The following is an 18,005-nucleotide window of genomic DNA, read 5'->3' as shown; positions in this document are numbered from 1 at the left end:
CGTAGCTTGGATGGTTAATATTTCCTAAACCTTCTGGTTCACCATCTTCTAGAGAGGACATTTTGAGCACCAAGTGCACTGCAGTCCTTTCTTTGTGGGAGGGACTCATCAGTGTGCATCAGTGCTGGCTTCTAACTCTCCCCCATCCCACTGATGGGCATCTGCTGGTCCATGAATGGCTTTGTGGTGTGAACACTGGGGGTCATACAAGGTGTGGAGGGAGTTGTCTGATCTGTAAAGGTTGGAGCTGGGCTGGAATACATCATTCCCCAAAGGATAATCTCAGGAATACCAGTGCCAGAGTATAGACAGAAGTTCTCAGGTGGACAGGCCCTGTCCTTTTGCTGTGGGACTTTTTAGAGTCTTTAAAGTACAGTGGCCTGTGATGTTCATGTTGTCCCAAACATCCATGATCTGTGTCTGAGTCTGATGTGAAAGACTGGGGGCCTCATGGGTATCAGTTGGGAAGCCCTAATCTCCAGGGTCTGAGGATGTTATTAAATTAAAAAAATTACAGAGAAGGACAGGTTTATATTTATCTTCTTTGTCCCTCTTCGTGGCTCTCCTATAAATGGTCTCTGGGGGTTCCTGCTCCTCACTTTCCATGCTACCCAGGCCTGGACTGTGCTTCCTACTGGCTTAGGGTTTCTTCTCTGCTAGAAGGACCCTAATCCTACTGACCTGTCCCTCCACCAGCCTCTTCATCGAACATTTTCCCCTAGTGTCTCATTGTCTCAGAGCCTGGCTCTGCCTGCCGATTTCTCCCTAAGACTTCAAAGATGTCCGTCACCATTGTGCTGGGGGGACTTTGATATCTCTGTGCCTGCTCTGGTGTTCATGGGGCCTACCCATGTGGACCCACTGAAGATCTGCAACCAGAGGCTTCACCTTTTCTCTCCTTGGACCCAAGCATTTGGGAATTTAGGAGTCTTCTTCTGTAAAGGGCCAGATAGTCAATATTTTCAGCTTTGCTGGCCATCTGGTTTCTGTTGTAACTAGTCAGCTGCTACCACAGTGTGGAGTGACAACGGGCAGGCAGTAGGTAAATGAGAGGGTGTGGCCACATGTGGCCTGAGTGCCATAGTTTGCCAATCCTTGCTCTAGAATATATCATGGGTGCCCTTGGAGCACTCCACTGTTCACCAAATTATTATCTTTCCTCTCAGCCACAGCCTGGATAACAAGTTATAGAACTTGATTTCCATTTTATTTCACCCAAGGATTGGAGCCTATGCCCGAACTCGAACCCCAAGGCATAGGGCCTTGATTCCTGGCTGGTTGTTGAGGGCCCGTGAGTGGAATTAGGGAGGAGATTTGAGTGCAGTATTCTGACTAACCCTTAGGACTGTCCGTCAGTGGAAGCTCATTTGAGAGACCGTGAGTTGAGGGGTCAGTACCCTGACATGGAGGGTGGGAACACCCAGCAATGCTTTCAGGTTACTTTGTTCTGGAAATCAGAGGTGGGTTTTGATGGCCTCGAAGGCAATTCCAGCACCTGACCTTCTGACGCGGATTCAAAGCCTGGCTTCTCTCCTCCCCACCCCTATGTCCTCCTGAGTGGACCCCTCCCTAGGCTGCAGCTGGGTGTGTGGCCACTGTGGCTTCCCTTGCCCAGTGCTAACTTGCCTTACTTAATTCCCTCTGCCCAGATCAAATAGAAACAGATGCCTGTTAGAAAAATGAATTAGGGGCGCCTGGGTGGCGCAGCCGGTTGAGCGTCCGGCTTCAGCCAGGTCAGGATCTCGCGGTCCGGGAGTTCGAGCCCCGCGTCGGGCTCTGGGCTGATGGCTCGGAGCCTGGAGTCTGTTTCCGATTCTGTGTCTCCCTCTCTCTCTGCCCCTCCCCCGTTCATGCTCTGTCTCTCTCTGTCCCAAAAATAAATAAAAAACGTTGGAAAAAAAAATTAAAAAAAAAAAAAAAAGAAAAATGAATTGAAGCTGGGAATATAATATTGAGTTATTGAGTTATTTTGATGGACTCCAAAGCCTGATGCAGTCACACCTGGCAGCCACAGCCTCTGCTTTGTCTGGTCGCTTATTAGCTTTGGAGTGAGCTATAACAGAATCCCTTCTTGCTCCAGGGACTGCTTCTTGGCTCTGAGAGCCTGTCACCCTCTGCATCCCTAGCAAATGTTACATGTAAAGCGGGGTGGAGGCATACTGGGCGCAAAGCTCTTTTGTTGCCTCTGCTGACACGTCCTGGACCTTGTTTGTTCTGAAGTTGCTCTTCTAGCAAATCTAAGCATCCCAGCTGGTGGACATCAACAGATTGGATCTGAAGCACAACCGTTGTCCCCGGAAGGGTGTCAGGACTGTGAAGGGTCTGAGTTTTTAATCCTACTGGCAAGAGCACAAGTTAGCCTGGCACAGTTTCCTGGAGGCTGGAATAAGATACAACACTGCTGGCCTAGAGACAAAGGAGTTTGTTAAACATGGCGGAGAAGTTCCCCTTGACTGCAAGTGCCATGGGCACGAGGCAAGTAAGTCTGGATGGATGATGGATGCCTGTTCACACAGTAGGTGTTTTATACCTGAAGAACCTGAGCGTAGGGGACCAGAATCTTTTAGTAATGGCAGTAAGCATGCCTGCTCTTTGGTATGGAGGGAGAGACTACTTCTATAGAGAGTTTCTCAACCTAGGCTTCATGAACTTTGTGGGCTGGATAATTCTCTGTTGGTGAGGACTTTCTTGTGCACTATAAGATGTTTGCTTGGCAGCATTTCTGGCATCTACATGCCAGATGTCATTAGCATCCTTATCCCAATTGTGACAAGCAAACATACCTCCAGACATTGCCAAGTGTCCGCCGAGGGGCAACATTGCCCCTGATTGGGAATCACTGCTCTGTAGCATGTAAAACATGTTCTCACTATTTAAATATCCTTGAGAAGAATGGGCATTCTTAGAACAAAGGGAAGTCGGTGTCTCTGATCACAAAGCAAGTAGGAACCTGAGAGACCCATAAAGAACTGTCTCTCAACGACAGGCAGGTGCATGTCACGTTACCTGGATGGGACTGGATGGCAGTGATCGTCAGCATCTGGTCTGTGGCCCAGAGGTGGACTGTAAGACACAGTTATGAGCTGTATACCCATCCTGAATGCAAGACATTTCTTTGCTCTTATGGATGAATGGAAAGGCATTTGGTAGACTTCTATTTTTATGTGTGATTAAGGCCTACTTATTAGTACCCTACTAAGTTATTAAGGGCCAATAAAATCTGGTGTTTCAATCAGAGAGGCATCGAATGACAACACGCCAAGTGTTGAAACTCAACCATCTGCTGCGTATTACCATCACAGAGTAAATGTCTAGGATATAAGAATAAGTCTGAATTTTGTTCAAATACGATCATTGTTATTTTTTGGTGGTCAGGTTTTAAGCTTGATAGATTGCTTTTGTGGTCATCCTGCTGTGTACATTTGTGATGTGAAGTGTTCAATTGCTTTCTGCTGACAATGGTATAGTGCAAGTGTGACCAGTGTGAGGTGTTGCTGACCATAGCCACTGCCATGAAGGTGGTTTGGTGGCCCTGGTGCTGAGGGTGGTGCTGCCTGCAATGTGTTTTATGATTTGAAATATAAATTTACACTTCAACTGAGTGACAGACTTTTAACATGAGGAAACCATTGGGGGATTTTAACTCCCAGCTTTATCTGTTATACTTGACTTTGAAAGTCGATCTTCGGATACTGACAGTACATCTAAATAATGTGATTTGTCCACATTGCTGGCATTTTTGTGCTGACTGGATGTGATGGTAACCTGTGACTCATGTGACTGTCAAGCTGTCACGAGTGTAGGGATCTAACAATGATACTGTACTAGGCATTTGGCTAATTTCCTTCTAGAGGCCAAACATGAGCTAAATAGTAGATTCTGGCCAAGTGCTGAGGCTTCTACCTAGTCTACTGAGGACTAAGACAGCTTCTCCTGAGAAACCTGGCTGGTCCACCAACTGGGCACCATGACCAATCTCCCTCTGCAGGTGAGGTGGTCAAGACGGATGGTGCGTTGAGTTGCTTGATGTCTCTTGAGTTGCTTGATGTCTCTCGAGTTGCTTGATGGTTTTAACTGGCTGCTCTTCTTGACTTTGATGATAAAATACTATTTATTCAGATTTGTCTTTATTAATATAGGTTTTATTCCATACCTTTTTTTTTTTTTGTTAACCTGTCAGCATGTGGTGTTGCCATTTAATTTAGTTATATATTTTCTTTTCTTAAAACCCAATATGGAAACTTAAGGACACACACACTACAGTTTAAATAGTATTCCCTACTCTTCCCTTGATCATGGGGTGCCAAGACATTTGGTCAAACATTTTTCTGAATATGTCTGTGAGGGTGTTTTTGGATACGATGAACATTTGAATAGGTAGACTAAGTAAAACAGGTTGCCATCTCTAATGTGGGTGGCCCTTATCCAATCAACTGAGGGTCTGAATGGCACAAAACGACTGCATAAGAAGGAATTTCTTTCACCTTTCTGACTGAGCTGGACATTGGTTTTCTCCTGCTCGGGTATTGAAATTTACACCATTGGCTCTCCTTGTTCTCAGGCCTTCAGACTTGAACTAGAACTACAACACTGGGTCTCCTGTGGCTCCAGCTCGTTGACTACAGATGATGGGACTTCTCAGCTTCCATAATTGTATGAGCTATTTCTTTATCATGAATCAGTCTCTTTCTCTCTCTTGCTCATTTCCTCTATCTCTGTCTCATATTACTCTGTTACAAGCAAATATCTGTATCAATATCATCTATGTCTATATCTCCTTTTGTTGGCTCAGTTCCTCTGGAGAACCCTGACTAATAAGAGGGACCATCCAGGGAAATAGAAGTGAGAGAGTGAGAATGTACTTCAGGGAAAGGAGAAACATCAACAAAGGTTTTCTTACTGTATGGATTACCACTGAGAAAGGCTGAATGTCAACCCACTGGAGGCTTGAGGAACCATGATTCACATTTCTTTCAGTAGAGGACAAGTGGCATGAGGACATTTTCCCATGGATTTGCATCTCCCAAGGATTGCCCTGGGACACGGATTTTCCCACTTCCAAACTATGTCCGTCTGCAGGTAACTTACCCAGCACCTCTTGCAGCTTTGGGGTGCAGAGAAACCAGATGCTGAGATACTAGTGCTCTTAGCCTGGGAGCACTAGTAATGAGATGTAGAGCTGTCCAGAACCGTGGTGCTGAAGTTTCTTGGGCCAGAGGATCAATACCACACAGGTATAATAAAACTACCTGGTTACTTTTAAGATTATAGGGCATAGTTTTATAATATAATGGAAAGCTCCGTGAGGACATAGGGTTTTAAAAAAAGTTTTGTTTATATATGTATCTCCTGTGCCTGATACATAAAGAAAACAATACATTTTTATTGAATGAATAAACATAAAATCAGTTGTGTGAGCTCACATTATCCTCTTATAAAGTAAATAATAAGGCTTTTCTGTGTGTTGCCAAGAAGAAGTCTACTTCAGCAGTTTGTTTGTCTCTAGTTCTTCGTCACTTGATTTTTTTTTTCTTCCTGAAGAGGAAAAGGGGTGGGAAAGATGGGCCACAGGTTCTTGTGCTCACCCAGAGCAACTACTCTAAATCATTCCCACCAGCAGGACTACTGCTGAACTCCAACCAGACAGTCTTCGCCTGTAGGTGGTGATCTTGGCCCTGGCCGCAAGGCAACCCCAGCCCCCGGGGGGGGCGGCGACATTGGAAAGTCCTAACCAAGGTCAATGGGGAACCACTTTATATATTAGGGTGACAAATGTTTGGATGCTCACCTTGCTATTTAATTTTTACAACCCAAATTTGTGATAATCAGCATCTGTAAGGTTTAATCAGAATATGAATTGGAGTGGCTTTGCCTTGTTTTCTATCTTCATTACTCTTTCTCCCTTGGGTCATCGATGGAAATCTTTCAGTGCACAGGCCAGTGGGATATGAATGCATCCTTTCCCAAGAAACGACTCTATGTAAGCTTAAAAGAGCTTATTAAATTAGTATGTGGGATATGATTTCATCCACATAATAAAAGCTGCAGCTGCTTTTAAAGAAATGAAATTGTATTGCACATGGCGTTCAATCTTCAGCCCTACCCACAAAGGTGCTCTGTTGGAGAGATGCATGGCTCCCAGAGGGCCTTCTTCGGGGAGGGACATCAGCAAGGAGACAAATGAGCCTTCCTGCTTTTCATACTATACATGTTTGTTCTTCATTCGTGGAGGTTGGAAGTCATGGATTTCATTACTGCAGTGCATTGAGGGCCAGGGAAAAAAAAATCCAATTTGCTACTGCCTCAATGACTTTGTGTTTTAATCAAATGGATAAGAAAGAGTCATTAACTGATGCTCAGACTGATTAAAATTCCAGTGAGAAAGAAAAGAAATGAGATTGTGACACAGCCTTAGAAGGTCACTTGCTCCCTGGTAGTTCTGCGCCTATAAAGTCTCCCTTGTTCGTTGTTACCATTACTGAGCACCCTTAGCAGCTGTGGACAGTCGGGGTGGCATCCTGACCTTCGCCCCTTGGACAGTGGGGGTGGCAGTCCTGACCTCTGTCCCTGTGTCCAGGGTCTCTGGCTGTGAAGGAAGGTGCCTATCCTTTCTGGGATGATCCAGTGAGTGGACTATATAAATCCCCTTCAATATGGTGATAAAAAAAGTTTCCTTTTCCCTGCACTCATGAATCTTGATTTTAAATCACAGGAACTTTTAAAGATGTGGCCACGGTACTGATTACCTGTATCCTGCAGGGTCAGTGGAGGTGTGGAAGGCAGCAGCAAATGCATCTGAAAGCACTCTGAAAGCTCTCAAGTGCTACTCAAATTTAGATGCCTGTGATTATTGTTATTATTATTATTTTTATCTCTCTCATTACTATTGTTACTGCCACTGCTACTATGAAGTTTTAAGATTGCACAAATTTTCCACATGGCTTGTTTGCTTGACAGGCAGAGATCAGAGGGGCAGTTGGTGAACGGGAAGCTTTCCTATGGCAGAATTTCTCGCAGCTGTCTCTGGGTGTAGCCTCGGGGCCCAGGAGAATTCATCCATAGAAGGGAATGGATTCCTGAGCAATTTCACTGATGCCTCCATGAGGAGGTGAAACAGACACTTGTGCCTCAGAGCAAGCTGGTAGCCTGCTTTCTTTGTTCATTTCCTCATGCCCTCCTTCCTTATCCCATTAATAGTGAGTGGCTCCTATGTGTCAGGCACTGTTCTTCCTGAGAGTCACATGTCTCATGATCCAAGAGGGGACAAAGAGGAGCACTCATTTCTCAGTGTGTAGCGAGAGCCTCCAAGGGCTGGTAAGATTGGCCACACTCACAGGGCAGTGCACTGAGGCACCTGAGCAGGCTGGGAAGTGGGCCAGATCCGTGGAGACGTGGAGGGTGGGGGGGGGGCGGGCAGACAATCTTTAGGGAGTAAGCAGGAAATGCATGACTAGAATCAATATCAGAAACAGTTTGCAGAGAGCATGGACAGTTTTTAAAAAGTAAAATAGAAACAGAGGTTATATACAATGGTCAAGCAAAATGCACATTAGACTCAGAGGCCACGGTCAGTGGGAAAACCAAAATAGAGACCTATAGGGTGTAGTGTCCACAGACTTGCTGCCACTGAACAGTGAGCTGGGCTTAACTATGGAGAGCCCTCAAAAAACGAAAAATAGAAATACTAAGGGACCCAGCAATCCCACTTTTGGAACTACATTCAAAGGAAACAAAACCATTATCTCAAAGAGGTCTCTGCACCGCTGTAGCAGCATTATTCACAATAACTAAGACATGGAAACAGCCTAAGTGCCCGCCGATGGTTGAATCGATAAAGGAAATGTGCCATGCGCGTGCTCACACACACACACACACACACACACACACACACACACACACACAATGGAATACTATTCAGCCATTAAAAAAATTGAGATCCAGAGCACCTGGGTGGCTCAGTCGGTTAAGCGTCCGACTTCGGCTCAGGTCATGATCTCACGATTCATGAGTTTGAACCCCATGTTGGGCTCTGTGCTGACAGCTCAGAGCCTGGAGCCTGCTTCAGATTCTGTGTCTCCCTTTCTCTCTGCCCCTCCCCCACTCATGCTCTGTCTCTCAAAAATGAATAAACGTTAAACAACAACAACAAAAAAATCAAGATCCTGCCATTTGTGACAATGTGGATGGACCTTGAGGGTATTATGCCAAGTGAGGTAAGTCAGACAGAGAAAGACAAATACTGTATGAGCTCACTTATAGGTGGATTAAAAAAAAAAAAAAAGCGAAGTTCACAGCAAAAGAGATGAGTTTCGTGGTTACCAAAGGCGAGAGATGGGGAGGATTGGAGGCAGATGGCCAAAAGTGCTACCTTCCTGTTATAAGTAAGTTCTGGGGAGGCAGTGTACATCTTGATGATACATAGAGCTAACACTGCTGGATGGTGTATTTGAAAGCTGCTAAGAGAGGAGATGGTGAGTTCTCAAGGGAAACAAAACCACGTTTTTCCATTTTCTTTTCCTTTGTTTTGTATCTATGTGAGATAATGGGAGTTAGCTAAACACTGTGGTGATCATTTCACAATATATGCAAGTCACTATACTATCCATCTTAAACTTATACAGCACTGTATGTTGATTATATCTTAATAAAACTAAAAAAAAAAAAAAAAAAGCCCTGGGCTCAGAGCTCTGCAGGGGCCAGTGTGGAAAGGGACGAGCAGGTGGATATCTGGTCTCCATTTCCCGGGTCAGAGAAACAGCCTGTCCAACTCAGTAGTGTGGTTTAGACAAAAGCAACAGGGGCTTTTTCCCTTACCCGTTCGGATACCATCTTGGAAGTCTGTGAAATGACACTTCCACCGTCCCTCCTGCTTCTGAGTCTGGAATCGTTCTTGGCTTGCAGTTTTCAGCTGAAACCCAAGTCAGGGGTTGTAATGTCTTGCAGCAGGTAGAGGAACACTTCCTTTTGGAGGCTCCGAATCGCTTGTCTTCCTCAGGGAGGCTCTCATATTTCAGGATTTGATTTAAATAACCAAGGCTCATATTGTAACTTTGGTAATTAAAACAAAATCGATCCCTAACTAGAATCTTATTTTTATTTAATTTTTAAATGTTTATCTTTTTGAGAGGGAGGGAGAGACAGCACGTGAGCAGGGGAGGGGCAGAGAGAGAGGGAGACACAGAATCCGAAGCAGGCCCCAGGCTCCGAGCTGTCAGCACAGAGCCCGGCGCGGGGCTTGAACTCACAAACCACAAGATCATTACCTGAACCGAAGTCAGATGCTTAACCGACTGAGCCACTCAGGCACCCCTAGAATCTTATTTTTATTTTTATTTTTTATTTCTATTTATTTATTTATTTATTTATTTATTTATTTATTTATTTAATTTATTTTTGAGACAGGGAGAGACAGAGCATGAACAGGGAAGGGTCAGAGAGAGGGAGACACAGAATCTGAAACAGGCTCCAGGCTCCGAGCTGTCAGCACAGAGCCCGACGCGGGGCTCGTCACGGACCGCGAGATCATGACCTGAGCCGAAGTCAGCCGCCCAACTGACTGCGCCACCCAGGCACCCCTAGAATCTTATTTTTAAAAAACAATATAAGAACACTAAAATGATTGTGATGGTAACAACCGTCAGGTGGGGAACGGGGCAGGGCCAGAATTCACTGAGCATGCCGAGTTAGCCCTTCCTGCCTCTGTCTCCTGTCTACCAGCCACCTGCCAGGGGTGCCCTGGGACCAGTCCTTCTGGACCCAAAGCGGGGAGTTCGGTTCTCATGAGGAGGAGGCAAAGAGCACATGGGAGAGAGAGTGCCGTTCCAGCCAGAGGGGTGTTCTGCTGTATTCTTGTCCCCGTGACAGAGTATCTGTGGCCACCATGTTGCACAAGTGTTGAGAGGAACAGCAGCTTCAGGCAGAGACACACTGTGTCAGAAGGGTGCCAGACCTCGGGACTGAGGGGCCCCCAGCTGGCTCAGTCCATTGAGCCTCTGGCTCTTGATTTCGGCCCAGGTTGTGATCTCGTGGTTCATGAGTTCGAGTCCCACATCAGCCTTTGCACTGACGGCATGGAGCCTGCTTGGGATGCTCTCTCCCTCTCTCTGTGTGCCCTTCCCCCACCACTTGCGCTTGCTCTCTCTCTCAAAATAAATAAATAAACATTTAAAAGATGTGGTTGTTCTTCTGTTAATTTGTTCTAACAGTAATAACGGAACATAGCAAGCTCTCACCTCACACCTACTCTGTGCCAGGCATTGTTTTACATCCTCATGTGATCGTTGATACAGCTTGCAAAACACTGAGACTGCCACCTGTTTGCTTAATTCTCCATTCTCTGGGTGACGCATGGTGTGTTTTATTAAATGAAAATATTTTTATCCATTTTTATTTTTATCCATTTTTCTCACGATTCAGCCTTCCATACCAACCTTAACACTAAAGCGTCTCATTCACCCAGGTAGAGAAAATTCGGGGCCTGTAGCTTCTGAGGAACCAATGACCCATATGTGTGATCCTTTCAGATCTGTCTCTTCTCTGCTTACCTGCAAGGCTGTGGATTTGGCCGTGAAGTAGAAGCCCGTTCCTGCAAGGATGAGTTGGAGTTTTGTTCTGTCTTTGAGACACCTCCAGTTTCTTTGAAAACTCCTCGAGGGGCGCCTGGGTGGCGCAGTCGGTTAAGCGTCCGACTTCAGCCAGGTCACGATCTCGCGGTCCGTGAGTTCGAGCCCCGCGTCGGGCTCTGGGCTGATGGCTCAGAGCCTGGAGCCTGTTTCCGATTCTGTGTCTCCCTCTCTCTCTGCGCCTCCCCCGTTCATGCTCTGTCTCTCTCTGTCCCAAAAATAAATAAACATTGAAAAAAAAAATTAAAAAAAAAAAAAAAGAAAACTCCAGAGCATCTTCAGAGCCTTGGGTTTTCTAGTGAAGTTATGGTGGGGGACATCTCGGGGGGTGGATCAGATGGAGCTGAGTAGGGAGAAGTGTCCTTGGCCCATTCACCATCCGGAGGATGGCGGGCCCGTTCATTGTGTACCTTCTCTTCTGAAGTCTGAGATCAGAACTGTGGTAGCCATGTCAAGAGGAAACCACCCTGCTCTTGTCCCTGCAGCCACGTGGGGATGTAGCTGACTATTCTCCCTCCTGGTCTGTCATGGTACGCAGTGTTCCAAGGAACCTTCTAGGATCTCGCAGGTGGCTTTGGTCAGCCGTGCAGAGAGTGGCTCCGTCTTTCAGGGGTAGACTCACAGGAGCCAAGCTAGCAAGACTGATGCGTAGAACCGGCAGCCTGATTTGTTTAATTGACAGTGAAAATTCTGGCACAGCAGGTGCACAGTGTGGGTGGTTTGAAGTGGATGTTTGCACACTGTATATCCACAGGCGGTGGAATCCAAAGCCGGTTGGCTGAGTGGTTCAAAGGTGCCAGGCTTAGCATCCATTTTACAGTGGGTACCCTCTCACCACTGGGAGGGAGGCAAAACAACCTTCTAGTGGCCAGCTTCTCTCTGGGTCTCTTCCCTACCTGCCTTCTGGTTGGCGTTCCGTGTTTCTTCTCACATCTGCTCCCTTCTGCTGAGTTGGCTCCAGGAGGCCCGTGGCCCGAGAGCTTCCGCTGTTCAAGGTGATTCCCATCTCTCTGCTCTATTCGTTGCAGACATTACAGACTTCAGGGTAAGACCTCATGGGCCTTCCAATATCTCAGTTATTGGGGGACGTGTGAACCAGTCCCGGGGGTGAGGAGGTAAGGAAATGTGAACAGCGAAATGGTATGCTCCATTGGAATGCCATGGTGTGTATGTTGGTTCTTCACTGACGGATTTCCTTTCCCTGGTGATTTCCAGGCCTCCCTTGTGGTGCTATCTGAAAATAATCATGCTCGTCGCCAGCACACATGGATGCCCTCATGTGTCAGAGGGCTGGAGGGCACAGGGGCTGCCGAGGAAAAGAACGCCAGTGTTCACAGTGAAGAGGTCGAGGCCTCGCAGGAGGCAGCTCCAGGTTCTTGTCCCCGCCCCGTCCTGGCTGAGGCTGGTGATGAATGAGGGAGGGTCCCGGGGGTGGCAAGCAGGTGAACCAGTGTGACAGGATTAGCCTGGAGAAAGCTGACTATGTGTTGGAACTTCTCAGATGTGCTCAGGTGTTTGCTTGCCATGATTAAAAACCCATTTTACTTGTTTTCTTTGATATGCTGCCATTCAGTCGCTGAGGTCATCTGACTTTAAGGGGATATATTTCTACCCTCATTGGGTGCCTTCATAGAACTCATTTCATTTTCAGTTTAAAAGAGGGGTTCACACATGTTTTTTCCCCCCTTCTGAATTGTCTGTTGTGCAAAGGAAATTGGTTTACCCTGCTGTAAGGGAGGTGTGACTTTCAGTACCACCAGGGATATTTCTAGAGGGTGGCCCCAACTGACACCCTTGGTCGTCATTACTGTTAATTACAACATATCTGATGGGCTATTTCACATCTGTAGCACCTGTCATCCATAGCAGAGGTGATACGGTGTGTGTTTCACTTCTCCAGGGATGTGGGCACCTCTGTGCTGCTTTTTATTTTTTTATTATTTTTTTAAGTTTATTTTTTTTTATTTTGAGAGAGAGAAAGAGGTCACAAGCTGGGGAGGGTTAGATAGAAGGAGAGACAGAATCCCAAGCCATATATCCATATCTGTATCTACGTGTCTATTTATTTATCTTATTTATGTACCTGTCTATCTACCTATCTATTGTATGTATGTAGTATAGTATATGAATAGAGTAAATTCTCAGTCTTTGAGCTCAAATCTTTGCACGTTACTTTACATAGAGTGGTTATACGCTATGGGCTGAATTGTGTTCTCCCCAAATTCATACATTGGAACATCAACCACCATTGTCACTGTATTTGGAGATAGAGCTTTTAGGAGGTAATTAAGTTTAAATAGGTCATCAAGGTGGGTGTCCTAATCCAATAAAATTGATGGCCTTATAAGAAGAGGAGGAGAAAGAGATCTCTTTTTCTCTCCCCACACCCATGCTCCAAGGAAGGACCATGGGAGGACACTCGAGGAGGTGGCCATCTATGAGCCAAGAAGAGAGCCCTGGTCACACCAGCAAGCTGATGTCAGACTCCCCACCTTCAGAACTGTGAGCAGTAAATTTCTGTTGTTGCAGTCTGTGGTGTTTGTTACGGCTGCCTGAGCTGACTGATACACCACGGCTGGTAAATCATTCAACGTTCATTCAACAAGTGAGGACGCCATGCATGTGGGTGGAGGCCATTTATCCCCACCATTAGATTTTGGGAGTAACACTAGTGTTGAAACACAGTTTCTGAATTTCCTATTTATGTTTCTCTGCTGCCGATGCGTCTGACCTTTGGCCATCACAGGCTCACAAATTGCTCAGAATCACAAGGTCTGCGATGAAGCTGTGGCAATAATTCAAAGGATTTGTTTTCCTACTTGGGCTCTATCCATCTGATTACATTGTAACCAATATTTGCTGCTGTCCCTGTGGACAGAATTTGTTCATAAACTACAAAGAAATTGCACAGCCATGGAAGAAATCAACTTGTTAAATGGGCTGTGGTTTTTCTCCCTAAGCAACAGAGAACCTGTAAAACACTGTTGTGCTAAAAACAAACAAACAAACAAAGAAACAAGAAAAAAGGAAAGAAAGAAAAGTAAAAGAAGTGGGGGAAGAGACCCCCCAGACACTGAAGAAACATTCTTGGAAACTAAGTTCTCAGACCATTCACGCGCCTCCCCTGCTTATTCTAATAGGGGCCATGGTGGTGTAACTCTCTTTCTCCCATTTGGGACGTTTTTCAAGGACGTGTTGGTGAGGAGAAACAGCTCCATCAGCAAAGGCACGTGTGTGTCTGCTGGAATCGATCCATTCCAAAGGCAGCTAACTTGGTCAGCAGATCCCAGGAACTGGGGTGGGTGTCAGGCTCCAGTCTGCTCACCCGCGTGTGTGAGCTGCTCTCTACCTTGAAGAGACAGACGTGGGTGCTTGCTTAGGTCGTCTCTCTGTGTCATGAAGTGACGGGGGGGCACACATTTCCCCACAATGCTTTAGAAGAAATGAGTGGCCATGTGACCGGGATCCTCTAGCCAGGACTCGGCCACCCATGGGGTCCCCACCAGGAGGGCACCAGGTGTCCAGGCCAGCACAAACCGTCCCTGTCACCCGAGTGCACTTCCGTCTCCTGCACGAATGGAGTGACAACAGTACAGTAAGCTTCCCGACCTCTCTGCCATCAGTGCCCTGTGGCTCCTCGTAAATCTGTCCCTCCTACCGCCCTCACCCATCCTGGTAAATGCCACCCTGGGCCGGTGCCACTGTCTGCCACTTGGGTTCTGGGTACCTAAAGGATAATACATACCGGCTTTAGAATATTTTCTTTTTGTCTACTGGGACTCCATAGGAGCTGGGAAAGTCGTCGTCTCTGGTTTGGCTCAAAAAACAACATTCTGAAATTGTGAATAAAGACAGAGAACGCTCCCTTCCACCCCTGCAACAAGCCACCGTGTCTTCCCCACTTCTGTTCCTTCCCAATGCCTCTTCCCCACTTCTCTTCCTTCCCAGTGCCACAGCTGCTGTCTACACGTGATGCCACCGGGCCCAGGAAACACAAGGAGAGGGGGAAGACTCAGCTTGCTCCTGGCACCTTACCTCCTGATGGTGCGTTGTTTGCTCTGGTACACCTTGGCCTTTGTCATTCTCCGCCCATGCCCATGGCGCGTTCGTGGCATGACCCAGCATTTCAGCACAGACGCAATTGCTCAACACCCATTTCACGACTGGCGTCCACTGGCTGCACAAATATCATTTTAGATGCTAAATAATGTTTAGGGGCAAAGGGAAGTGAGGATATTCTTGGACAAAAGGGAATGCTCGTTATCTGCTGAATAGAAAAGGAACTAGAGAAGCCTGGAAAGAAACAGCTTTAATCCAATCACACACACACACACACACGCACACACGCATGCACGCACTCACACAGAGTCTCACTAGAGTCTGGGCCGGCCGTGCAATTTCACCTGAAACATGGTTACCAAGACCTGCCTCCTCCTTCCTGCATCTGAGCGACTGGGTGCTGCTGGCCATGCTGAGGCAGGGAGGGTGACGTCTGAAGGTGCCATACAAAGTTCCCCTCACACATCCCTCTTGCTCAGAACCCCTCCTTGGCCTGCGTGCAGAGAGATCCAGAGATGAGAGGTTCACTTTTCCGTGCTCCATTGGGCCTTGTCTCTCTTGTGTCAGCTCTCTCCCAGAGCTCCCAAAAGTACCTTGACAGGCACTGCCCTCTCGTTAGGAGGAGTTATGAAATCCAGCGTGAAATCCCGAGCTTGCCCAGGGAACAAGAGACACAGGTCCTCGGCAGACATCCGCCCCTCACCCCTGCTCGGGACGTTGGAATTAAGAACTGCTCACAATCCCTCACACCAGCGAAATACAACTCTGAGAGCTTTCTGGTAAAATGCAACATAATTCAGATGACTTTTGAATGTACGCAAGGGTTTCTTTTTCTCTGAAGTTCTTTCTTTCAGGCAGAAAATTATTTTGTTAGCGTCTTGGGAGACAGCAGGTGGAAGCGGCTAGATTAGAGCCCCTCTGTGCAAGCAAAATAATGTGCAGCCACACTGAAATTGCTTTATTCTTTCTCTGAAAACGGGAGGAATAAATCAGGGGGTCGTAAATTTGGAACAGTAATAGCGCAGCCACGACCTCGCCACAGCCTACACCATCATTTTCGGGGCTCCCAGAGACGTGGCTGACGATGGGGGAGGTGAGGTTGCAGGTGGCAGGCTCTCCGGTCAGGGGCACGGGGCTGTCTGCTCAGGGGACAGATGTTTTCTTCAAGCTCCCAGGGAAGAGCCACGTGTAAGTGTCAAAAGTGGGAGCCTGGCGTTTCCTCAAGTTCCACCCTGAATTTCTGTATTTGGGTCACGGTCAGAAGGGAGCAGAATCCAAGAGAGACGGGCTTGAGTTCGACAGACTTGCCAAGTGACTCTCCACAGAGTGGTCACCTTTTAATTGAAGACAGTGGCTGCCCAGTGGCAGAGGCTGGGTGAGCCCCTAAGGTGACTGCTGAGAGCCCCAGCATGCGGTGGTGACGTTAAGCCACCTCCATGCCATGTGATCAAGCGTCACCCTTCCTGGGCGTTCAGGTCCTATTAGTTCTGATCAGCCAAAGTGCTCTGGGTGGCTCATCACTTCACATTGAACTGTCCCCTGTGTCTTCATAAGATTTTCGTTTTCTTTTTAACTGCACAGCGGGTCCGTTTGTTTCTGTTTTGTTTTGCTTTGTGTTTGAAACAGCACGCAAAGCAGTGGGCAGTGGGAGGGAGAGGCAGGTAATGAGCTGTCTTGTCAGGGAAGCACCCTGGTTGGGAATCGGGTTTAAAGCACGGGGTGCGAGGATCTGGGTCCCCCTTCTGGCTGCTGCTGGAGTGGATGGCAAATCCTGGGACGTGGAACAATCGAGGGCAAGTGTGGGATGAGGGGTTGTTGGCTGTGTCTTCTGAAGCTGGGGTCTGTTTCTGGGTAGAGGGAGGCATGACAGCCAGCCTTCCCAGGGCCCTCTCTTCAGGGTCTCCATCTTGCCCATCCTGGGGGCGGAGCAAAGAGGGAGAGGACGGGGACGACGCCAGCTGCCCTAGATGCAGTCTGGCTCAGGCTCAGAGCTCTGGGTGTCCCTGTAGCCCCTGCCCAGTGGAATAAAACCCACACCCTACTGGCCCGTGCTCCTCATTGTCTCTCAACACGAACATTCACGCCCAGCCCCCAGCAGGGGACGGGAGCAGGACACTACTTGGAAATCATACCTGACACGTGTTTGTCCTTGTGATTCCCTTTCACTCTAATTCTTCTGCCATTGACCTGGACAGCGAGTGAGGCCAAGGCTTGTGGCCTCAGGAAGGGAGGACACGCAGATTTACAATCGTGGCTTTGCATTCAAGAGTTGTCTTGGGGGAACTCTAGCTTTAGAGCGCAAGAGGTTTTCAGGACAAGGATGGATTTTACAAGGATGATTATTTATTTATTGGGTTTTGGGTTTTGAATGCCAAAGCTTGGCCTTCAGTATTAGGAGTGACGTCCAGAAGCCTCAGAGTGTCAAGGCTCTGCCGTCCGCCACACAGACAGTGGGAGTGGGGGTGCTTGCGCAATTCCCCTGCATGGAGGGGGCACAGACCCTCAGGCCACAGGTGCTGTGGGCACCTGACCCTCCCTCCTGAAGGGGAAGTTCCTGTTGGAGAGGGGCATCCGTGGGGCACAACCACCACTGTATGAGGCAGATCTAAGCAGAGATGAATGATGTCACAAGCCCTATCCCCGACCCCACTCTTAAGCCCTCACACTGGGCACAGAGCAGGGTCTGAAGGTTCCCCACAAACATCCATCGCCCCAGGAGAGACAGGTGCTGATGGAGAATGGCCAGTATCAGGCATGTGGGCTCAGGACCAGAGGCCATGGGAGCACCCACTATGGGAGCACCTGCTAATGTAGGAGTACTGGAGAGGGAGCAGGGCAGAGGCCATGGGAGCACCACTGTGTGCTCCCACCATGGTGTAGAAGGCACTCTGCCGTGGATGCCAGCCAGGACACGAAATAGCCACAGATCAAGTTGTCCCTCTTCTTGGCATCACGACGTCATTACAGAAGTTCACAGGAGCCCAGGTGTCACGCACATAGGGAGGAAGGAGGTGTGGGTGGGGCCGGCTCCACAGGTGCTCAGGACAAAGTGTCAAGGCCGCGGGGTCCATGATGGAGCTAGAACCACCCAGTTTTGAGCTTCCAAGTTTGTGACCACAAATTTCGACCTTGCCACATTACTAGTTGGCACAAAACTACCTTACCTGCCATTGGATGAGACTTTCAGTCAATCTTACAGTCTTCTGGGTCTGGCAGGAGAATTCTCAGTTACCTTGATATATGATATATTTTGCATCAAGAACACCCACTGTGGACATCAGTGGTGCTTGGCTTATGGCAAAGCAAACGTGGGCCGAGGGAAGT

At 47.6% G+C, this 18,005-nt stretch overlaps 1 pseudogene; it reads left to right on the top strand.

Annotated features, from left to right (window-relative positions):
• The first annotated feature begins 2,431 nt into the window (after positions 1 to 2,431).
• Positions 2,432 to 18,005, top strand: part of LOC121041426 (60S ribosomal protein L10a-like) — a 29,726-nt pseudogene continuing 14,152 nt past the window's right edge.

Source organism: Herpailurus yagouaroundi, unplaced genomic scaffold (assembly GCF_014898765.1).
Source record: "Herpailurus yagouaroundi ecotype Mexico unplaced genomic scaffold, PumYag 29, whole genome shotgun sequence".
Classification (NCBI taxonomy): Eukaryota; Metazoa; Chordata; class Mammalia; order Carnivora; family Felidae; genus Herpailurus; species Herpailurus yagouaroundi.
This window is presented reverse-complemented; position numbering and strand designations above follow the sequence as displayed.